Raw genomic sequence first — 24660 nt, forward strand, 5'->3', positions numbered from 1 at the left:
TGGAGTTAATAAAATTCCCTGAAGAAACAAATCATAGTCTGAAAGTATTTATCTTCTGCTTAAAATATTTAAATCAACATTATATTATAGCAGACTCTAATTAGGCCCATCCACAAAGTAGTTGCTATATATAAAAATGGTAGTTGCTGATCTTTACTTGAAGAACTAGTTTCTAGACCTCCAGCACCAAATGCAACAGATTTATTTGTCAAGTAACCATTTCCCCCCATTAGAGAGCCTACCAGCCTGGTTTAGGTTCTCCTTTAGGGGTGGAGAAACTTATAATAAACTTACATTTCAAAAGGTCTTAGATTAACACTTTCAAATGTTGTTTGACACGGCACCTTACTAATCTTGTTAAAAATTTGCTGGCTGAATACTCAACAAGTCAGACAAGGTGTTGGGAAACTTCCCTGTGTGTTTGCAATGTAAAACTATAAACTAATCTCAGTCTTCTATTGGAGGGAAATTCATGCTTGAGGCATCTGGGGAAGTTCAAAAGTTTCCCAGCCCAAATGAGTTCCCCAGAGAAGTTGAAAATTCCTCATTGTCTTCACTCTTTTCTGTACTTGTTCTTACAAATTGGTCTTTGTCTACTTTCAAAGTTAGTCCCAACCCATCTTACATGACTCAGATCAGAGAGCTTGTAGATACAACTGCTGTGTTAGAAATGTTCTGCTTTGGTCTAGAAGAAACTGTCTGATGGATGCTGGATGTACCACAACAAGATAAATGCTGCCCTCCAAAGCTGTTAAAAAGCTTCTAACTGATGTCTATCTTTAGAGATGGTAGGTTTCCCCTCTATGGTAGGTAGAATATACTCTGAAAAGTCTCCATTTCTGGCTTGAGGGGCACTGAAGTTAAGGATCACATTTCTCGATGATCCTGTGAAAAGTTTTAAAAAGTTTATCTTTGAGAAATCACGATTTTAGTACAAATATTTGTCTACATTCAGAATTACTTGCCTTTCTTTCTCTTATTCTCTTGGTTTAGTAGAAGCAAAAGTGGATTGCTCACCCTTATCTTTGCTAGTCTTTGGGAGGCTCTCCTGAGCTGTCTGGTATAAGTAGGAGGAATGTCTTCTTGACAGATTTGCTTCCATCTCTTGGCAAGTGGGTTGTGGTTTGTCTTAATACTTCTACACTTTTTGCTAAAGTGCATGGTACATTTCAGTACATGGGCTCAATTCGATGACCTCTTAAACTTATATGGTTCTCTCCATCCCACAGGAGAGCTGATTTTTGTAGAGAACTGTTGTGGTCTGATGAAACTCTAACAAGAGCTGTTACGGAATGAATGGAATGCTTTCCTCTCAGAATATAAAATTAGAAAAACACATATGAATTAAAAAGCTATCAATGAACCCATTTATATACCATACATGTTACGGTAGTATTACATTGTATTGAGTGTAATAAGTGAAAAATATTTTAGCTACATCTCTCATCTTGGAGCCAGCACTATAGATAACACTGAAAATATAGCCCAATGTGTCTTACTATTCTTATAATTTAGAATTTAGGAAAAATGACCATCTACCTCTTGCTTTCACCATCTACCTCTTGCTTTTACCCTGGAAATAAGAGGCCCAGTGCTGGTCAATACACAGTATTAGATTATGGAGATGAGAACTTTATCAGCCAGTGGAAGGAAGATGAAGGTATGAAGGGGAGGCAGCATACAGACCAACTTTTTCAGTGTGGTTAAAGGGAATCTTGCTTCTGGAAATCAGATAAACCACTGAGAAAGATAAAATATTGCTGGTGGAGCAAGTTCATATAGGTGTAGAAAGACTTGTACTCAAAACAACAAGAAAAGCAATAAGAATGAAAAGGAGGGGGAAGAAAGGAACTGAAATTAGGGTTTATAAAAATTGTCCTGAATTCTGCATTTTGACCAATTCACAATTTGGAGACTCCAATTTCCTTAGGATGGTATCTGATTCTCTTCTCAAAGTCAGGGAATTACTAATTCATCCAGTTTCTGTCCTCTTACTATCTCTTACGGGTTTTATGAACGATTAGGGGCCATGATGTCTTTTAGAAGGGCCTTTAATTTTAACTCTACAAGTCTTCCCTTCTAGCTTTATTGGGACAATTAGTGAAATTTGAATATGAACCACAGATTAGATAACAATAACTTAACAATGTTAAACTTTCTGAATTTAATAACTGTACTGTGATTTTTTAAGAGGATGTCTACTGTTAGCAGTGAAGATGAAAATATTTAGGGGTAAAAGTCTACAATTTGCTCTCAAATCGTTTATTAAAAAGAATAATAGTATATATGGTATAGAGAGTGATAAAGCACACAGAGCAAAAATAAGAACAAGTGGTGAATCTTGATGAGTATTTGGGAATTCACTCAATTGTTTTTGCAACTTTTCTGTAAGTTTGACATCTTTTCAAAATAAAGTTAAAAATAAAAAAAAGCCTTTAAGATATGTAAAAAAATGTTTTAAAAAAAAGTCTTCCCTTCTAGATTTTGATGATTTCCCATGTTAAAGATCTGGAAGGGTAAAGGAAATTTCTAGAAAGTAGAGAACTGACTCTATGACAAACATTATATTTCAGAGTTCTGATTATAACCATATGGTAAGACTAAATGTTTTGAATACACTTTTCATACTGAGTATCTAGAAATACTGGATAAAACATAGAAACATAATTTTAAGTACATACGGAAGTTCCCTAAGTATGTGAGCAAGCAAGTGTGTAAATACATAAATGCAATACAAGATACTCCCAGAGTGTTAAGCAAGCTTTGATGCTTTAGCTGTCCTGGACTGGCTGCCCAGGGATAGAAGACAAGGCCTTGACCATGTAGAAGATGAAGGTAAGAACTTGAATTTCCCTCCTTAGAGATGGGTTACATACTGAGGGAAAGGCAGACTAGGAAAAGAAGAAATGACCTTTGGAAAAGGGAGATTATAAGAAAACATGTCTGCCTTAGTCTTGGCACCAAGTGGAAAATGAACACTTTAATGAACATTTCTTCCTTCTTTGGATAATTACCATAATTGCATGACTTAGGAAACACCAAGCCAAGAATTAATATAAATGACTTATAGGGTGGCAGTGCCTTGGGGCGTTCAATAATGGCAAGCGGCATTCTCCAGAAGAAAACATTCTGAACCCAGGGGCCCAAAGATTATTACTGACCAAAGTCAGTCAGCTGTACGGAAAGCAGTATGGCTCTAGGACAATGATGGGTCCGAGTCTGTGTGGGACAGTCACAATTTATGTCTGCTGTCTTCATGTAATCATTGAAGATGCATTCTTCCACTCAAAAAACATTCCAGCTTGGAAGAGAAATACAAAAGACAACAGGGAGCTGAGGGACAGTCGAAGGATGTGACAAAGTGAAGTCTAAAGGTTACAGGGTGTTTTCACAGGTTGGAGTGTTTCACAACTTTGGATGCCAGGAGTCAGAATCCAAAGTGGGGATTCTGAGTGGGGAGTCCCATTCTCAAGGAGGGCCCCAGCAGCTGAATCAGATTCAGATTTCATCCTTAAATTGCCCAGAGGTTGTCAACTCAACAGGGAGGGGTGAGCTAAGTTCCCCAAGATGCTCTCTGGCTACAAGCTGGGCCCAAGGAGGGGATGGAGTGAAGGAGAGCAGGGTACCAGTACCATGGTAATGGAGAGGGAGCTATGAGCCCCCTGAATCTTAGCAAGGATGCCATCAATGGCTAGTTTGCTAATAGGCTAATAAATGTAGAATTGGATTACAAATCCCTGTATCAGAATTGACAAGAAGATAAAATGAAGAAGAATGACATTTTCTCATGTATCCTTTGAAACATAGCAGCTACTTACTTAATCATTTTGTTTATTTTTGTTTGTTTCTTTTTATTCCCTCTCTATTTTCTTCTCTTCTCTCCAAATCAAGAACTTAATCCAACTATCTTTTGGACTTGAAGTGGAAAATCCTGAATCAGAGGAAAATAATACACTTTCTTGATTAAAGATGCATCTTTCAGAGGACATAATCCTAAGGTCTGTTGTTCCCCATATTACAGAATGAAAGCAAATGCTAATAAATATAATCAGATGGTGTTTTCTTGAGCATTAACCAAGTTAGAGGTGAAAAAATTTTACAGATTATCTTTTGTATTACTGAGATATATAGACTTTCACAAAGGGGTGGAGGTGGGTAGGGAAAAAATCTGAAGCTTTCAAAAATAGAACAGTAAAATAAAACATTTAAAAAATCTAACAGAAAGCTTTCCCCAGCATATGAGTAATAGAGTCTTGCCAAATAAAAAGGAACAAATGAAAGGCACCTAATCCTGTTAATCTGCTTGTTCCATCAGTGGAGAAGAAGCTGGATGGGAAGAAACATTTTTGGGGAAGCACTCAGTGTAATGGAGCAGCTCTGGGTGACATGCTGAATGGTGATCTGATCAAATTACTTAAACTAAAAACCATGAAAAGAATTTCACACTTTGTCTGGTTAAGAAAACAGTTTTATCAAGTGCATGATCTTAAATGCGATGAGATTTCTTTTTACCTTTCTCGTTTCACTGTCTTGCTTCAGTGAATAGGCTACAAAGGAAAAAAGAAAGGCATTGTTGATGACAGTTCTTTAAGTGGAGGAAGAACAATTCATGGCATTAAATGCTCGGTGCTGAGTCTGGGAAGATATTGAAAAATCTGAGCTTAATTTAAGTGGGTTGATATAATAAAAAATATCTATTTCTACTCACTTTCTTATGATAGTTTTAATCTTCTCCTTCTCCCCCAACCCTGCCATCGCCTCTTTTTTTTTTTAATGAGTATTAAAGCCAGAGGTCCAGAAATCAATTTTCGGACGTGGACATGAGGCATTCGGCATTCTAGAAATGCCTTGAAGTTGTTTGTAATATTTGTATTTGTGTGAGTGCAATGTTTTTCCCTAGGGACAGGAAAAATAATATTGTTCAGATTTTTAAAGTTTTCTATGACTAATAAATGTTTTAAACACTGTATTGGGGTGTGTTGTTGTGCACTTTGGTTGGAAGTCTTTCTGCCTCCTGCCCTTCTGCTCCCCTGGGTTAAGTCCCTGTCCTCTCCCTCCACCTGTAAGTGAATCGATCAGAGAATACAAATATTTTCAAAAAGCTAAGAGGGAAGTTCAAGATAAGGAAAAAACTCATCCTGATCAGCTGATCAGCAGACCAGGTCTTTGACCCTGACCTTCAGAAGCAACTCCCTCTTCACCCTTTGCAGAGACACACTGTTGTGATGCCAAGACAAGGATCAAGTCTTACAGCACACCAAAGAAGAAAACATCTAAGAGGAATAAAGTGAGGATTTTTTTCTTGTTCTGTGAGGACCACGAGAATGGCAAAATGCATCCCCTTCGTTGGATATTCCTTTCTGGGAATGTGGGGTTGGAATCCTCGTGGCCAGCCACTTTGAAGAGCAGGACCAGAAATGTGTTGTCAGGCCCTCTGTCTCAACAAAACCAGGTGTTAGTGAAGAAGGGTAACTCACAAGAGACAAGCGAAAAACAAACCAAAACAAAGAAGACTTCTTTTGGTTAAGTCTTCTCAATTGTCATAATGGTAAGAATGAGACTATTCATCGAGAAAGCATAAAATAGCAAACATTCTCTCTGGATTAAAATAAAACAAAATATGTTTTCCAGTAATACCACTCTCTTCTCCAGATCCCCACCCATATCAACCAGAAAGTCCAAAAAGACCAGATAGATTTGAGGGTTAAGATTGTCTTCTTTTTATAAAATTAGTCATCTTGTGCAAATAGACCTGAGACTGGAAAGCTGTTTTTTCCCTAATATATTAATTTAAAACTATATATGAGTTTTATGTCTTCCACTTATGACCTGTTCTTTTCATTATCATTCAGTTAAAATTTTTTTGTAATTTTTATCATGTCCTATTTGATTCATATTTAGAAAAGCACTACTTGATTTCTAACATATTTCTTTTTTCTTTTTTTTTAAATTGATTCTTAGCTTAATTCCACTATTGTCCAAATATATTCTGTGTGTTATTTCAATTTTCTAAACTTTGTTGAGACCAGCTTTATGGCCTTGAATATGTTTAATTTTGGTATATATTTCACCTGCACCTGGAAATTATGAGCAGAATGCACTTGCTGTGTGCAGTGTTCCATGGAAGTCAACTGGATTAATCATTTTAAGTATTCTATATCCTTATGGAATTGTTTTTTGCTTGGCTTGCTAGCAGTTACTCATAGAAGTATATTAAAATATCCCAGTATGATAATGGAATTCTCTGCTTTTCCTTTTACTTCTTTCAACCATTACTTTAAATATTTCAAACCTATGTAACTAGTAGCTTGGGCATTTAGAAATTTTTTATTTTCTTGCTTGATTGACACTTTTTAAATTATTATTATTATTATTATTTCTTCTTTATTTTTAGTAATGTTTCTTGCCTTAAAGTTTAATTTGATGTTAGCATAACTATATTAGCTTTCCTCTGCTGAATGCATGGTATCTATTTTCTTATCTTTCTACTTTAAATTTTCTGTACCCTTAAATTAAAGGCCTGATTTTTTTTTGTGTGCAGTGTATCATGAAAATTTGCTTTGTATATAGTCTGATAATCTTTTAATACTTTTAACAGTTTAATGTGGTTCCTGATATGTTTGGATTTAAATTTACCATTTTATTATTTATTTTTCTCACATGTTGTCTATTAATGTTTATTCCTGTTCTTGCCTTTTTTTAGTTTAATCAAAATTTCTTCTTTTTCATTTTAATTTTTCTCTATGAGATAGTTAGATACATATTCTTTCACTATTTTTTAGTAGTTACCCTAGAGTTGACAACAATAATCTTGATCATTAATGTCTAATATAGATTAATACATTAGCCACTTCCAAAACAATGAAACTTAGAAAAGTTTAAATCCATTTAACCCCTCTTTTTTGTTATTTTTTATGTACTTTACTTCTAAAATCTTAAACCCCAAATTATTTTTGCTATTTTATATAATTAATACTCTAATTTTTCCACATATTAACCTGTGACTTACTATTTATTCTTATTTTTTCCTTTATTTTTAGGTTTCACTCTGAGGTCACAGTCCTTGTGCATGGAAACTTTTTTTAGTACATTTTTAAATGTGATTTGCAGACAAAACTGAGAAAATTCATCCACAGCAAACATCTTTATTGACTTTATTTCTGATAGATATTTTCAAAGGTATGTGAATCAAGGAAGGCATTTTTTTCCTGAACTTTAAATAAATTATTCCATTTTCTTTTGAATTACACTTCCTTCTTTTTTCTTATGAAGAACTGAGGGTTCAGCATTATTTTTCCTCCTTGAAGACAGTGTCATTTTTGTTCTTGTTGTTCTTGCTGTTCTTACTATTAATCTGCCTTTATCGTATGATTCTGCTTCTACTTTAGTGTTTAATTATCAGTTCTGAGTTACTTTTCTGTCTACCTACTTTATATACTGTTACTTGTATTTTATAAAACCAAAAGAACTCTGAATTTTCTCTTTCCATAGCAACTTGCTTTTAGTGTGGGCTTTTTTTTTTTAATGTTCTTTGAAATCTCTCTGAGGATATTAATTATAATCATGCTGAAGTTTTCTTCTGTTCCTTTATATTTTAATTTTTAGATCTGTTATATATTGAGTTTTCAATGTCTTTCTTGTTTTGATCACATTTTAAATGAGAATCTGGTTTAAACAAAATTAATAACTGGGAGTGTATTTTCTCAGGCTAAATGATAATTAGATTTGCCTGGCATTTAAAGCCACTTTGGATTACAGAAGTTTGTTTCTTGTGATTGCTCAGGAAATTTATGGGGCTTGTGACCAAGTAAAGTTTCTTCCTTGTTTGTTTTCTGGAGAAGGTGGTTCCCACCCCTGCAAATTGCAGTAAGTTCCTCCATACATTGGCTTTGGTGTTCCATTTAGAGAAAATCAGGATTATGAATGCAGTGAGTGGTAGTATTGGCATACAGGTCACATCCTTTAATTAACCACCACTTCACTGCAAGGAGGACCCACTCCCTGTAGCTCCATTATGCCAGGTTTTGGGATCAGTCCAAGGTTTTGCTCAGAAAATCCTTTTTTTTGTTTTTTCTTTGACATCATCTCTGTTGCTTCTATGCAGTTTGTAGATTCTTCAGTTGACTTGAATTTCACTCTCATTCTGTTTCCATTTGTTTTACGCCCTTCAAAAACTATTTACTTTGAGATCTGCTGGTAGAATAGTCCTGTTTTTCAACATTCTAATGTATTTACTTTTATGTTTATTTCTTATACAATTTGGTTTTTTCATTGAATTGTTTGTGGTTGGAGAAACAGAAAACACTTCTTTCCAGTCAGTTACCTTGAATGAGATGATGGTGTCATTTCTTTTTAAGTGAACCTTTTCTTTGTTGACCAGGAAGGCACAGTTGTTTGGAAACACTAACTTGCCAGGTTTGTAATCAAGTTTTAATTTAAAACTCATTTCCTATGTAACAAAACAAAAGATAATTCCAAATGATGTTGAAATATTCTCAACAGAAAGCCCTACATCATATCAGTCTGTCCAGTGTTGCCTTCATTGAACAAGACTTTTGCCTTCTGAATGTGTCTCCTCTCTTAGAAGCAAGACAGCCTACTCACTTCATTCCATTCCATCCCCTCTCCTCCTCTTTCTTCCTCCCTTCTTCCTTTTCCTTTTCTTTTGTTCTTTCTTTGTAATGATAGTTTTTCCTTCCTGTTACAAATCTCTGATTTTTTAACAGAAGAAAAACATTTTTTTATTGTTTTCAAATATACAAAACTGAGGAACAGAAGTTGATATAATTCTCAAGAAAGCATGATTTATGGGTTCAAACTCTCCTAATGACCATCTGAATCCGTAACGATTTGTCAGTGAACATTTTCAAGGATTGCCAATAGATCACAAAGGGTCTTTATCTGTCATCATGTGACAAAGGTCATGATGCAAGAATTCCTCTATAAACTCTGAAATGACTTGGGATCTGAGTCAGGAGCACTTATCTCTTATCACTTCTGTGCTTTGATTTCATTTTTATTATTATCACATATGATGAGTCACATTTGAGGATAACTGTGGTACACTTGTAAACTCAAGTAAATAACACTTTTCTATCTTAATTCACAATGATCAGAAATCTATAGGATCTTAGGTGAAATAAGTAAAATAATGGTTCTTGATTGACTAAAGTTCTGTCTTGGGGGAGCTCACTGAACTGCTCTGTTTTGGAGTTGGGTGGCTCCTGCTTTGATGGAGTAGAACTAGTCCTTGCCAACTCCTCCCAAAACTTTGGGACCCTCTTCAGCTTGTGAGGTCCTTACATCGTCTGTCATCATCTTCTCCTGTCATTATAGGAGAAGAAACACCCTCCTCTCTGTAGTAAAAAGAAGCAGTGTAATTACTCAAAGAAGAAAATTGATACCTCTTCATTCCAGAAATCTCCACCAGTGATTCTCCTCAAGTTTCTCAATTGTTATTCCCATCCCTTTTCCTTTTACAGAAAAACAAAATCATAGAAACCAAAATGGAAACTTACAGCTGAGCTGTCACTTATCTCCTCCTAATCATTTGTCCAATCTAATTCTCTCCCTGCTTTGCTTAATATTTAGTGATGTCTGGGTTCTTCTGCTAAATGCTTCCCGCCCCCCCCCGTTTTGCTCCATTACTGGCAGCATGTCCATAGCTTTGAGAAATAAAGCTTGCACAAGATTGCCTAATAAAAATAAAGTCTCCTTTATTCCTCAAGGTACTATAGATTCTTAATGACTAAAAGCCCAGTCCACAGTGCTGCAATACCAGGGAATTCAAGAGTAGGATTCTTATCCAAGGCCTCTATCACTGATGAAAACAATAAAGTGAATTCTGAAAAGATTGTCCCTTTGAAATCATTACACTGGATATTCTCCTTGGCATGTACATTATTTACACAATTCCAAACACTGTGTGTAGTAAAAAAGAAGAAATCCAGGGAATCACACTTTCATTTTCACCTCTACATAATGCCTTGTGCATGTAAGCTGTATGATGTGCATAAATATCGCAGATACATCACACACATCATTCTTTTCTTCTGTCTCCTCCTCACGTAGAAGCTGCCCCCAGCAATGTGTCGGTGGGCAGTCACATGTGCCATCTTTTGAGAAAAGAGAGGAGTGTGTCACAAGACATGCATACATAGGCTTTGTGGTTTCTGGGCTCATCTGTGTTGTAAAGATATTAGCCTAGTCACCACTGGGATCAATTAAGCTTGGGCACTGAACATTTGAAACCTAAATAGCTCTTTGTGCAGCAGAATTTTCACATTTTTGGGTTGATTATTACGTTGTTTCATCAGGAATGAATAAGAGGCAACTTCTGATGCTGGTTATATCAATCAGCATTCTCAAGAAAAAGAGATGAAGATACAGACAGATAGCAAAGGAGAGAGAGAGATGGAGAGAGAATTTTAACGAATTTGCTCATGTGACTATGGGTGCTGATCAATAGTAAATTTGTGGGGCAGGCTGGAAATTCAAGGAACAGTAGGTACATGCATCTTGACTCAGAATTCCTCAGGGCATTAGACACAAACTCGGGCAGGGCTTCTATGATGTAGTTTTGAGAAGAATTCCTTTTACGTCTAGGAACGTTCCTCTTTTTCTTAAAGCCTTCAACTGATTGGACAAGGCCACTCACCTTGTGGAGGGTAATCTGCTTTACTCAAAGTGTATAGAGTTAAATGCCAATCATGTCTAGAAAAATGCCTTCACAGCAACATCTAAACTTGGATTTGGCCAAGATACTGGGCATCACGGCATAAGCTAAGCAGACACATAAAATTAACTATTACTCTGATCTTTATACAGGGCTTTGTTCAAATCATCATGAGATGTGGATATCTGCTCAATCTTTAAAATCCTTGTTGAGAAAGTGTATCATAGCCTTTCTAGAATTCCAAATTGAATTGTAAAAATCATCTGTTAATTCTCTTTCTTAAAGTTTATTTTTTAAACCTGATTGTCCTTGCTCTTTCTCTAGTAGAGATGGACAATAAGTAGATATCCAATTCCTATTAAATTAATATGCTTCTATAAGGAACTTTAAAAATAATCCTCTAAGAAAAGATTTCTATATGCTGTGAGATATGAATGACACTCTTTATGTGGTTTTTAATTTTTTTTTAATTGAAGTATAGTCAGTTTACAATGTTGTGTCAATTTCTAGTGTACAGCATAATGTTTCAGTCACATATACATACATACATTCATTTTCATATTCTTTTTCATTATAGGCTACTACAAGATATTGAATATAGTTCCCTGTGCTATACAGAAAACAATTACTGTTTACCTATTTTATATACAGTAGTTAATATTTGCAAATCTCAAAAAAAATATGGAATGCTCCACGAATTTGCATGTCATCCTTGCACAGGGGTCATGCTAATCTTTCCTGTGTCATTCCAATTTTAGTATATATATGTGCTGCTGAAATGAGCACTTAATTTGGTTTTGAACTCTTAGGTTTAGGGTATTTTTTAAACAATTTCACTGAGTTTTATTCATATACTCTACAAATCATCCATTTAAAGTGAATAATTCAATGGCTTTTAGTGAATTCACAGAGTTGTACAATCATCACCGCAATCAGTTTTAAACAATACCACCCCCCAAAAGAATCCCTGTCCCCATTAGCAGTCACCCCACGTTCTCTCTCAATCCCCCTCCCCACCAGCCCTAGGCACCACTAATCCATTTTCTCTCTCTGTGGATTTGCCTATTCTGGACGTTTCATACAGAGTCATGCAATACATGAACATTTGTGACTTGTCAGATTTAGTTTTAAATGTTCAACTTTGTTAAGCCTCACAAAATATAGATGATTCTAGTGGAACGACTGAGAGGAGGTGAAGGATTATTATCTTTGAAAGGCTATTGGCCGATTTTCTCACCAGCTCTTCTCACAGAGAGTGGGTCACTCTTAGGGTGCACCTAGATACCTGACTATCCTGTTCCTTTGTTTGCTGTTTCTCCTGGTTTAACCTGATCACTAGTGAGGCCCTTGTTTGTTGAATTCTGGATTAAGGACCGATTTTCTGAAATGGTTGTGGGGCTTTCTCTCACTTTTCCTCCTAATCATCCTTTTTCTTAACACCCTCCCGATGAAGAGGCCTCCTGAGAATACCATCGAGCTCCCCCTCTAGCCCTGTGCTCCTGACACTCAGTTCCTAAATCCACTCTCTTGGCAGGCAGGTACCTTTGCTATGTTCTCACTTCCACCTCACAATATTGAAATTATTTGGCACTCAATTATTTTTTTCTATGAATTTTCATCATTTCCTCCATATTGTCTTACTTTGTATTAGGTGTTTACACCTGTATATTATCCATACATAACTGTCAATATTTCTTGGGAAAATCTAGCTTGTGTCTATAGTTATTTGCTGTGGGTACAAAAGGAATGATTATTATCTTAACTGACACACAAAAAAAGATTTTTCTTTTATAATTATGCAGCAATCTCTTCCCATTATGGATAGATATTTAAAAACAAAATATGGCACTCAAATACATAACTAACAAGTATGTATCTAATGCTTTAGAACCTGTGCAAAGTAGATGAAAGATACTTATTGGTCAGGTATAGACTATTATTTTAAACAATTAAAACTAGATTGCTTTTATCCACAGATTTAATGTGATCCCTATCAAATTACTCACGACATTGTTTTCACAGTACTAGAATAATCCTAAAATTTATATGGAACCATAAAAGACCAGAATTGCCAAGGTAACCTTAAGGGAAAAAACCAAAACTGGAGGCATAACCCTCCCCGATTTCAGACATTACTACAGAGCTATAGTAATCAAAACAGGGTGGTACTGGCACAAAAACAGACATGTGGATCAATGGAACGGAACAGCGAGCCCAGAAATAAACCCACACCCCTATGGTCAATTAGTCTTCAACAAAGGAGGCAAGACTATATAATGGAGAAAAGACAGTTTCTTCAGCAAGTGGTGTTGGGAAAACTGGCCAGCTCCATATAAATCAATGAAGTTAGAACATTCCCTCATACCATACACAAAAATAAACTCAAAATGTTAAGAGTCTCACAGTCCATGTTAAAGCTAATGTTTAACTGGAAAGCACATCAGCTAAATTTATCTTTTAGATTTGATGTAAAACCTGTGCATGCTGGTGCTTTGCTTGCCATTAACGGAAACTAGGTTGCGTCCATGGCTTGGCTATTGTCAACAGCACTACTGTGAACACTGGGGTGCACGTATCTTTCTTGTATTAGAGTTTTCTCAGGATATATGCTCAGGAGTGGGATTGCTGGTTCATGTGGTAACTATTTTTAGTATTTTAAGGTAACTTTTTAAAGTTTTTTACTGTTTTCCGTAGTGGCTGCACCAATTTACATTCCCACCAACAGCGTAGGAGGGTCCCCTTTCCTCCACACATCATTTGTATACTTTAATGATGGCCATTCTAACCAGTGTGAGGTGATACCTCTTGGTAGTTTTGATTTGCATTTCTCTGACAATTAGCAATGTCGAGCATCTTTTCATGTGCTTGTTGGCCATCTGTATGTCTTCACTGGAGAAATGCCTGAACTGACACAGCTGCCCTCATAAAACTTACAGTCTCCTGGAGAAGGCAGACAGTGGCCAAACATTGAATTAAGTGCAATATTGCTGTAGTGCTGAAAGGGAAAGCTTTCCAATTTCCTATGCAGGGGAAAGAATGTAACATATTCTGGCTTTAAGTGAGTGAGTATTGTTTGTTTTACTTTATTTTTAAAATGTTACCAGCTGGTACAGTAAAATGACCATTTTTCCTATTCAGCATTGTATTGACAAAGGCCCAATCAAACACGCTGGCATTCCTTCCCTCGCTGATTGACTGGTAAAAATTGCATTTGCATGCCTGGAGAATGGAGCAGAGTGTAGGAGGGTGGAAGGCCAGAGGGGCATTTCATCATTTATCCATAAGGGAGTACCCAAACCGCAGTTATTGATAAGAAAGAAGAGTTGCTTCATGGCGTGCCATTCCCTTGTATGAGCACAGACTCAACTCTCAGTGATCAATTAGAGAGCACATCTGTGGAACAGCAGTGCTTTGTTCAGAGGAAGGAGGAACCAGCAAGGTCTTCCTTAGGACCTTAGTTGCATGGAGAGTGCCTGGGCCGCCCTGCTGCTCTGGGCTTGGACCAATGTCTTTCTAAATGTTTAATGTAATATATGAAACAGCAAAGCAGTATATGAACATATACATTATTTACAAAGCTTAATAATAGATTATATGCCTTTCAGCTTGCTACCAACTTAAGCCCTAAAACAATAAAAAATGATGTTGCATCTACCTAAGTTTTCTTTCCATATCACATCTTTCTGCCTTTCCCCAGAGGTAACCACACTGCTGAGTTTTGTCTTTATCCTTCTCTTGCTTAAGTTTATCACTACATATGGTTTCCTGAAAAAAAAAAATCTTGCTTCACACTCTTTGCTTTTGCGTGAGTCCCTGCACTTGTTTTATTCCCTTGGTATCTGTCACTCTCCTACTCTTAGAGAACAATAAGAGAACATAACCTAAGTCTTAAAAGAGGGCCCAGCATGGTTTAGTAAAGGAAATTGTGAGAATCTGATCAGCCTTCTTCATGGACACAGAGCACAGACTACTGCGACAGCTGAAAAAGCACATGTAAGGAGTGAGAGATCATAAACTTTAGTATTTCAGAGATTTGGCCAGGAAGACAATAAAAGAGATCAGTAGAATGGCATGTTGGAAACTGGTGAAGCCTCTGGAATGAGGCAGGCCTGAGTCTGCATCTCAGTTTTTCAGTCGGGAGCTGGGGCCCCCTGAGAAGTTAACTGACCTCTCTGAACTTTGGTTTCCTCAGTGGGAAAGGGGGAGAAGAATGTTTCTGTCTCAAAAGTTGTGAAGACCTGGCACTTGGTAACCCTTCAATAAAACATTACTTTCTTTTCCTCTGTGTAACCTTCTTAAGCCCCAAACTCCAATCATTGCCCCAGTTTCCCATCTGTTTTTGAAACATATTATGATTTTTGTTTTGAATCTGCCATGTTTGACTGTTTGCACTGCTGGACCACAGTATGATGATTTTATTCAATTCTTTCTTCTTTAGCCAAATTTCCTGCCAAATCTTAGATTTTTAGATTACCCTGTCATCTTGCCTCTTAGCTTGGTTAGTCTTTTCAGCATTTTTGCTGTTTCTTAAAAATAAAATTTTAGTTTTCTCTTATGGCGTAAGTAACTGACAACAATAATATTTAGCATGTATATGTTCAATGAAAACGGACAAACAAGGCGTCAGGAAGAAGGAAAGTGTGAACGACAGACTGAGTCTGCTGGGACAGGGGCCTGTGAGGGGCCTGATCATACTACTCCCATCTTAGGGCCTCCGGAGCTACTTGGCTAAGGTTTGTTGGCTGCGTTTTACGGAGAACTCGGACTTAGTCCTGTGGCTTGTGCTCTCCTGCGTGAAGTGAGCTAATATACCAACCTGGTAGGTGATGGAACAATGTTGGCATTTGAGATTCAGAGGAGGATGTGGATCTGCCACAATGATGATTATTTCCTGCAACAAGAGCTGCATAAGCAAGAGAGAGGTGATAACATGGTAATGTGTCAGAAAAATTTTGGCAAGTGTATTGGAGACTAAAGTTTTCTCTAAAATGTTTTCTCGTACGTGGTTGTACTTGTATCAGCAAATTCTTAAAACAAATCTGCAGATAACAAATTTTTTAGGTCAAATGTCAGTATTGATCAAAATGTTAGAAGGTCCAATACTCTTCCAGGACATATGCTATTGATTTATTTTATTGAGTTTCTACAGGTCTATTAGGGTTATTCCTTGGTGGGTGTTTTACATCTGAAAGCACAATTAAAATCCATTTATAATATCTGTTCAAATAAAACATCTGCAGATTACAGCCACAGAGTTCCCCCCTCCCAAGCCAGCTGTTGGTAAAGGACACATAATTTTGTATGTGCACATGTGCAACTTGTCTTACTTAGGCACCTGGGAGAGGGTTGAAAAATGGCTGCCAAATGTAGGGTGTAGGAGGGAGGATGGTGGGCTTTCCAATAAAGGTTAGATGAAATTGTTTTGGAAGCCTCAGGGATTTTTTAAAGTGGCTCTGCAAGAGAGGAGGTTTCTTACCGTAGGTGGCCAAGGGCTTCTTGAGGATTACAAGACACTGAAGGAACAAACACTTACATAAACTACTTCATTCTAAAGGAAGTCTGCTGCTTAGAGACTAAATGCACCCTAGATTGCAAAAACCTGAACTCACGGGGACCTAGAAAATTAAATATTCAAATCAGCAATAAATGTATGGCCACATTCAAGATGCTTGAAGATGAGATAGGATGTTTATCACACTTGCTCATGGATGTGCCTCATGTGGTGCACTGACTTTTCATCTGGGCCCTGCGCTGTGTGTTTCCTTCATGGTGACTCTGTACTGCATTAGTGAATGCCCTTGAATATGTAATCGTTCAACAAGTTCAAAGGAAGTTAGGAAGTCTGAGAAAACATGAACTAAATCAATAGAGGAGAAAGATGAAATGAGTATCTACAAAAGGGCTTGGCAAGGATGGAGCATTTACTCCTTTGACAAATGACAAAGTAGGTGATCAATGCTCAAGCACTGATGCAATTTTTCTTCTTTATTCTCTGTCGATATTGGTGCAGGGAACAAAGCCTGAGACCAGAAATTAGACAAACTCAGCTCTAGTACGGGCTCTCCTCCAAATGCCTTGGTTTCCTTATTTTTCTCTTCTGTCATATGAAAGTTGAAATACATGATTTAATACTTTTTATTATAAAAACATATCTTAAATATTACCAAAGAGTTACCTATTCCCAGGCTGGTAAATGACCTTAACATGAAAGAAATTATTTGGAATCAACTGTCTTGCTGATTGATTAGATGGTGAACCACATCCAAATCATGAATCAAAGTTATGACTCCTATAGGTTCAGGGAGTGAATGAGAAAACAGTGGCTCAGGTCACATCCATGGCATAATAATCATAAACTTGCCCACTATGTTCACAATTTGATTTCTGGCTATAAAGTTCAAATGCTAGACTACCTGGTCAAAAACAAGATGCCTAGAATCTCTAGAAGTAGTCACTAGAAGGGAATCAAAAAACGCCTGAATGATGATCAGTTTCCAAATATTTAACATGCAAATTCTTTTTTAACGATTAGGTACATGGTGAATTAAAAATATGAAAAGACTCACTACTGAATGGTGAGCCGGTTATCATGAGACATTGAACTTGATGCAGATGCAGGGTTGTTACCATTTGCACATTCACATTTAAAGCATGAAATTGTGCACATATTTGTTATTTTGCCATATGCTCTTGACTTTCTAAAGACATACCTGCTCAAAGACTTGATACAAGTGAAGTAAAATTTTGTTTCTTTCAAGTCAACCAAGTATCAAGATCATTTCTAATCAAGTTTCTTTTACAGCTGTGTATGATAATGCCATTCATTTCGCAGATATTTTATAGGAGAAAAAATTAAGATAATGATTATAGTAGAAACTAACAACTGTTGAGAATTCCTAATTGATCAGGGACTTTATACTCGATCTCTTCTAAAATTCACAGCTATATGAAGTGGGCACTTATTACTGTCCTAATTTTGAGATGAGGGTTTGAGGCTCGGTAAGATAAGAAACGTGCACAAGATCACACAAATAAAAAGAGCGAGAGAAAACCAGCCACCCAGACCACATGCTCTGAAACCAGTACTTGACTTCGGTTCTTCAGATCTTGATCTGAGAACCAAGAGCAGCAGCAGCACCTGGTGCTTGATGGAGGCACAGAATCTCACGTAGGGTGAGCAGTTCAGTGTTTGCTCAGGGCTTTCTCAGTTTCAATACTGAACATCCCTTGTCCCAGGAAACCCTTTAGCCATGGGGAAGCCCAGACAGTTTGTCATCCTAACCTCAGTCCCTGCCCCAGAACGAAGCAATCAGAATCTGCACTGTAAACATCCCAGAGTGACTAAGGGGCATGTGATACGTGGGGAGCGTTGCTCTTTAAAGTTTCATTAGTTTAATGAATATTTTCTAATTTCTAGAGAAACTAAATCTTAGAATTGGCTTTCGTTCTTTGTATTGACAACAGTTCCTCAGACCTAGTCATACACAGGGCTCACATGGATTAAAATTCTGATTTACATATCTTCAGAAATTCATGCCTCCTGAAGAAAGAAATTGTCCTGCTCTCAAGAAGAGACATTAAACTACCCAGAGTTATGATTTGAGATCACGATGCTGCAAAAACTGTTAAAAAAAAAAAAACAACCCAGAAACCTGTGGGATTATTCCCTCTGATTGTAGCAAGGAGGATGTAGGTTGTCAAAAAATCGTAACTTTAACTGAAAAGTGACATATAAATATATTGATATGGTACAGAACAGACCTGACATCTGAACTGCCAGTCTCAGCCTGTATTCTCACTGGGTAAGGAAGCTGTGTCACTTTGTTAGCGGAAGCCACATTTGTCATACCCCAGTTGAAAGGGTATGGCTTGTTTAATAAGCCTTTCATATTTCACTTGTACACTTTTATGCCTGGGATTTTTGCAGATAAAATTCTCCCAGCATGTAAAATCTCAGGGGGCATACCTAGAATACTGAGAAAGTTGGCAATGACTACTTCTATCTTATAGCATAGATTAAAAACAGTTAGACCTGGAAGAGACCTTGGGGAAAATATAGCCCATTTATTTTATGAATTAGGAAATTGAGACCTCTCAGAGTTAAACGACTTCCGGCGGCGATCCCGCCAGTTCACAGCGCAAACAGGCCCGGAACTGAGTGTGGTTGAGAACAGATCTGACGATACAGGGTTTACCTTGAGTGTTCCTCATGTTACTCGAAATATAAATTAATAGCTGTTACACTGAAGGAAAATTTTAGACTCTTACTGAAAAATTACATGATCGCAGATGCCTATTTAAGGAAAGGTGGACAACGACACTGCAGAGAGGGGAGGGCTGGTTTCCTCCCATTTCTACTCCTGATCCAAGTAGCGGAGTCAGCGAACAATGAGGAGGTGGGCCTCAGAGAACTGTGTTCCTATTTGATTTCATTTTTAACCTTAAGAAAACTAATTACTTCTTCTGCATCCTACTTCTATTATCTGTTATCTGTAAAGTGGTTTCAAAAGCAGTTCCCTCCCTGACAGAAAGGACCGCCGGAAGGAAGGCAGGGCCAGCGAGCGCCTCCTGTCGGGCACCGCAGGGGGGGCTGGCAAGGGGGTCTTCCCGTGACTACGTGAACGCCTCTGCTGCAGAGGGGAAGGAGGGGTACACCGCGGAGAGGCTGCGGCTTGAGAGGAGACCAGCAGCAGGGAGACAAAGAAAAGGAAAGAGAAACTGTAATCCAAACTTAAAAGTCTTCATTTCAAACTCAGAGAGGAGAGTAAGCAAAGTAAGTAAAGGTTGAAAAAATAGCAAAAGTAGTGCAGGTTTAAAATTCATAAGAAAGGAAACTGCAAACTTGATAAGGAAAGTAGGGCATGTGTAGTTCTCTGCAGAAAGGATGCATGGTGGATGGCTCATTCAGATTCTTAAAGAATTTTTATTTATTTATTTTTAATTGGTCTTTATGAAGATTTAGAACAGAGGTGTGCAAGGATCAATAAAGTAAACATTTTTTTTTCAGGAAAACCTTGATTAGAAAAAGCCAGTGGAGATGACACAGAAACTTCTTAGCAGTCCGAGATACCAAGCACAAAAGCATACGATGTCAGTTTTAGGAGTGGGCAAACTATGATTTATTTGTGAACAAAATCTCTGAAAAAGAAAAGGCAAACTGCTGGCTGAATGTCACCAAAATGTCTTGAAGCAGCAGCAAGATGACTGTTTACATACCATTTACTAATGAAATGCTTGCTAGAGACACATGTGCTCCTAATTAAATGACATCAGAAGATTTTGTCGACTGAGTAAGAAACTGGTGTCGACAATTAGATATAAATATGAGGTACACATTTTGGTCTAGAGAAATGAGAATAAAAGGTTTATTCTGCAACTACTCCCCGTGAGTGCCAGGAGACGTACTAGCCACCACATACTGGCCACCAACGCAGACCCACCTATGATTTAAGGACAGGGGTCTCTTTTACCTCTGTGCTCGAGGTCAGAGGCAAGGGTCACAAAAACACACAACATAGTGTGAACTTTATGCTGGCAAGGAAAGAGCAGCTTACTCTGATTGCTTCTAGTCAGGAGAGAATTTACGGGACATTCAGTTCACCTGGAAGAGAGGTCAGTACTGAGGGAATGAGGCCAAACTGGGATTTCCTAGAACTTTCTGTACTAATAATAGATGTTCATTGAATCACCCATTATTAGTATAGAAAGAAAATTTACCAAAAACTGCGAAGTGGTTAAGATGGATTATTTTTAATCTTTTCATAACCCCGTAAGGTAGGATTTATTATCTTCTTATTTTACAGATCGGGACTGAGGCTTAGTGAAGTCAGCTAAATTCACAGTCACATTAGAATAACATAAAAAGAGGACCTGGATGTTCACCTAGGGTGTTTGCATGCAGAATCTGTCCTACAACCAGGCTATGAGAAGTAATGCAGTGTAGTGGGTAGGAATACAAACTTCGAAGCCAAAATGCCTGAGGGATGCTGGTCATGTCGCTCAGTTAAGTTACTTGACCCCTCTGGTCTGGGTCTCAGTTTCCTCATCTTAAATGGTGTGTCAGGAGGAACATATGAGTTAACCTGTATAAAGTCCTTGGCACAGTTCCTGATTTGTAGTAATCGTTCAATAAACATTTGCATAATCATATAATAAATGCGCCTCTACTACTTTCCAAGGCTGAAGAAACGGAAAGCAAGTGAAATACAGAAGGGAGACTGTGCAATCATCCCCTGCTTGCTGCTCACTAGTTTCCCAACAGGCAGGTGGTTCTGACTACTCAGTGGACATTATACTGGTTTGCTCCATGGCCGCTCCTCCAGACTGCCCCGGCAGCTTCGCCCCTGACTTCTGCCTCTTCCCGAAGACGCCGCTCAATCAGACCTTCGATTAGCATCTCAGACACTGCTTTGATTTTGCCGCTTCCCCCCGGAATATTCTCAAAGTCTCTCTAAAGCTGCTAAAATAACGTCTCAAACATACACCCGGGCCCGTCACAGTCAGGATTTAGTTTGCCTTTCCTGCCGTGTGTCTTAGGCGTCCCCCACATGAACCCCCGAGTTGTGCTGACCTGGACTGTCCGTGTGTTAGCTGATCTCTCAGCACACCCGAGTTTCTGGTTTTAGACACACACCTTTCCCTGCATACTTTCCATTCTACAGTGCTTTCCTGACCCATCTACACCATCCTGCAAGAAGCCTCTCTCTCCTTAACCCTGTAGAGCTTAGCATCTTGATCATTTGATATTTACAAAATAGGGCCTTCCGTGCTGGGTTCTGTATGTTAGCATCTTATCTCCTCAGATATAATAATAAATCCCTGGAGCATAAAGATGACACTTCCTTTTTACCTGCAGGCACTGAACATGGTAAGTAACTTAAACGAGACAGACTGGGGAAAGGGGGACAAAGAGGAATCTTTAAAACTAATGAAAAATAAAAACTAAACATGTGAGAGGAGCAGAGGAAAAATGAGAAATGCATCAGGACTTACATAACTTGTTGAAACATGTGGTCGGCCTGAGAAAGCCCAAGTGAAGGGACTGAAGGCCATCAGTCATCAGGGGGAGGTGCTCCTCCACCCGCTGGAGGACCAGGGTGCAAGAAGACCCAGGAGACACTGTAATGACAACTCAAAGAACTCTGAGTGTTAGGAAATAAGAGTTGAAAACAATCTGTGTAACTTCTATGGGAACTCCAGAGAAGGGTGAATCAGAGAAAATGCACCACTAAAATGGACTCATCGTGTACGGCATGGACTATCCCATGACGGGTGGAGTTTATCAGGCAGATGAGTGCTTCAGCACAGAAGTGATGTCGCTGGGGGTTATCGAGGGAGGCAGGGCTTTGAACTGACTTCATTTGGGGCTTCAAGGGAAAGAAAGTCACATCAATGTGTATTTTTTTCCATTCTCCTTTCCCATTCTACTGAAACTGGAGAGGCCACAGCCAGGACCAGAGACTGCAATCTTTCTTCCCACCACGAGGCTGGTAGGTGACTCAAGTTTCCCCTTCAAGATTATCATGAAAAGACACAGGAAGATAGTGAGGCCTGTGATTTCTGTGCCGCACCACACATTTAGGTACCCGTGAGGAAATGCATTTGAGGAAATCTCCATTTCTGGGCACAACAGATTCATGTTCAGAGGGGACTCTGCTGCATTACAGAAAAAACTGGCCCCAGGAGGGACTGCTGAAATAAAAACTACAGATGACATAGAGTATCTGAAGTCTGTTTGAGGAAAGTGAGAGATGATATCCCTACCATATACCATGAGAATTCACTTATAGGAGAAAATACACAGCAAACTTAACTGGGGAAAAATGAGTCCCCACCGAGGAGAAAAAAAAAACTGTTGATATCATGAAGTAGGCACTGAAGAGTTTTTCTGAGGTGGCAGTCTGCTGTGGAAAGGAGGACATTTACAGAAGGCTAAGGAAACGAGAGCAAGGCGGGTGATTAAATGGCGGGGAGAAATATTTGGTGGGAGAAATGTTTTAAAAGATAGAGGAAAGGTAGTTAGGGCTGAAAAGGAAGCCAGGCAATTTGGAAAAGAAATCAGTTCTTGGAACTGAGAAAATACCTTTAGAGATAACACGAGGGAAGGAGAAATTACCCAAATAACAGATTAAAAACCAAACAAGAAAGGCCTGCTTTCAAGCGCGAGGGGACGAGGGGAAGAGGCTGAAGACAGAGGTGAGGGCCGGCCGGGCCCAGGCAGCACCCCTAGTCGCGCCTCTGCTGCTGTTCTCCCGGTTACTTATTTACTCATGAAAAACACTGTCGAAAAGAAGTCACCAGGAAGGTGTATACTTTAATTAGTAAAAGGACATCTGGTCAATTAATTTTACAGGATCCTTGATTGAAGACAACAGGTAAGCCTTTGGTGAAAGGGATTTGCTGACTCCATAATGGCTAGGTTTTTATGTTTTGTTTTGTTTTAAATATATGTGCTTTAAACAAATGTTTCCAGTTGCACATGGACAGAAAATTTCCAAGGAAGCCCAGGTTAGGTCTGGGTAGGATGACAACACGTACCACTTGTTCTAGGGACCTCCATTCCGTGTTCACTCATCTGTGCACACCCAGGTCCCGTGTGACACAAGGTGACTGCTCAGAAGGCTCTCTCCTCCTCCCACTAATAGGCTGGCAGGAGTTTGGTGATTCTGGTATTTAGTTTGCAAATCCTCACGCTTATGTTCCTTGGTGTTCACAAGAATCTGGAGGCCACTGCTGTGTTCAATTTGCGGACGTCCAGAACACTGAAGTGTGATGTCTAAGGTCAGTTACGTGCACAGAAAGAGGTAGGGCTTGGAGCTGATGATCCCAAGGTGTCTGACTGTGAGTCCTAGCATCTTAACCCTCCCAGCTGCTGTTTTCACCTTAAAAATCTTGAAACACAATGCTCAACCACTCAGACATTCACCCTGCATGGTGGGATTTCAAGCTAGCTAGCAGGGGTGACCACTTTGTCTAGAGGGAGCACTACCAATAATCAAGACTGTGTTTATAAGACCCTACGTTTTAGGAAGGAAATGAGGAGGGAAAATAGAGGGGTGGATAGATTTCTTAATATACCTGAATCAGGAAATCTTTGGACTGGGCAGAATATTTGGTTTTTAATATATCCTAATTCAGCGTGATAAAAAGCTTGCTGGCCTGAGGAATCTATGAAGTGTGGGAAAATATGATTATTATTTAACTGACAATAAACTAAAAAGGTGATATAGTTCAGATGAGTGAGGCAGCAAATTATTAACAAATATAAAAGTAACAAACCGAGGGAGTTTGTAGTAGGAAATACATTTATTGGCAAAGCCATTTATTGTTATTAAAATAACTGATAATTGGACTACTGATGGCAGAGAACAAGGCAAATTTCTATTTTCAAGGTCATGATGAATCCATGAAGCACTCAGAGTTCAATATCAATAAATATGTAAGGAGAAAAATTTGGGGAAGAAAAATCTTAGAATGGGGAAAAGACTCATTAAAATCCTAGCCATATTTAGAGCCAACTGCAAAGAAAAAATAATGCTTGAATCAGGATGGAAAACATTTTCAAAGGAAACAGATCTACAAGGGAATACGAAGGAGGGATAATTAGCCTCTCCTTGAAGTAAAAATAACATGATTACATTCAATTAGGAACTTGGTTACTGTACAAGCATGGCTTCAGGGAGAAAGCTAAAGGCATGGCGGGGAGCCCACACACTCGACCTCAGCCTTCTCTTCCAGCTAAAGGCACGGGAGGAAGACGAGCCATCGCCTGACAGTGAACAGCCACCTCGTGCTCTGGAGGTGGTGGCTGTGACCTTCAATTCACAGTGCACAGATGCTGCCAGTAGCTCATTTCAGGAGTGACAGCTCCTGCCCTTCCTGAGCACAGAAGACCCGTGTGCCTGGGAGCACCCCATTTTGTCCCTGCTCCACGGAAACTTCTGGATTTCTATGCACCCTGCCTTTCCATGAGCTCATCTTCCCTC

At 38.5% G+C, this 24660-nt stretch overlaps 1 protein-coding gene and 1 non-coding gene across 11 annotated transcripts in view; both read right to left on the bottom strand.

Moving 5' to 3' along the window:
- LOC102529502 (uncharacterized) overlaps positions 1-24660 on the bottom strand; it is a 208564-nt gene that overhangs the window by 102700 nt on the left and 81204 nt on the right. Inside the window, exon 3 of one of the 10 annotated variants that reach the window (XM_072976516.1) lies at positions 4513-4547. The exons of the other annotated variants lie outside the window; for them this stretch is intronic. The gene's annotated coding sequence lies outside the window, so the exon portion shown is untranslated. The remainder of the gene's footprint in view (positions 1-4512; positions 4548-24660) is intronic. 10 annotated transcript variants of the gene reach the window in all.
- On the bottom strand, positions 11351-11461 carry LOC116283236 (U6 spliceosomal RNA). The gene has a single exon (XR_004192797.2). It is a non-coding gene; the product is annotated as a U6 spliceosomal RNA (small nuclear RNA).

This window comes from Vicugna pacos, chromosome 14, assembly GCF_048564905.1.
Source record: "Vicugna pacos chromosome 14, VicPac4, whole genome shotgun sequence".
NCBI classification, from domain to species: Eukaryota; Metazoa; Chordata; class Mammalia; order Artiodactyla; family Camelidae; genus Vicugna; species Vicugna pacos.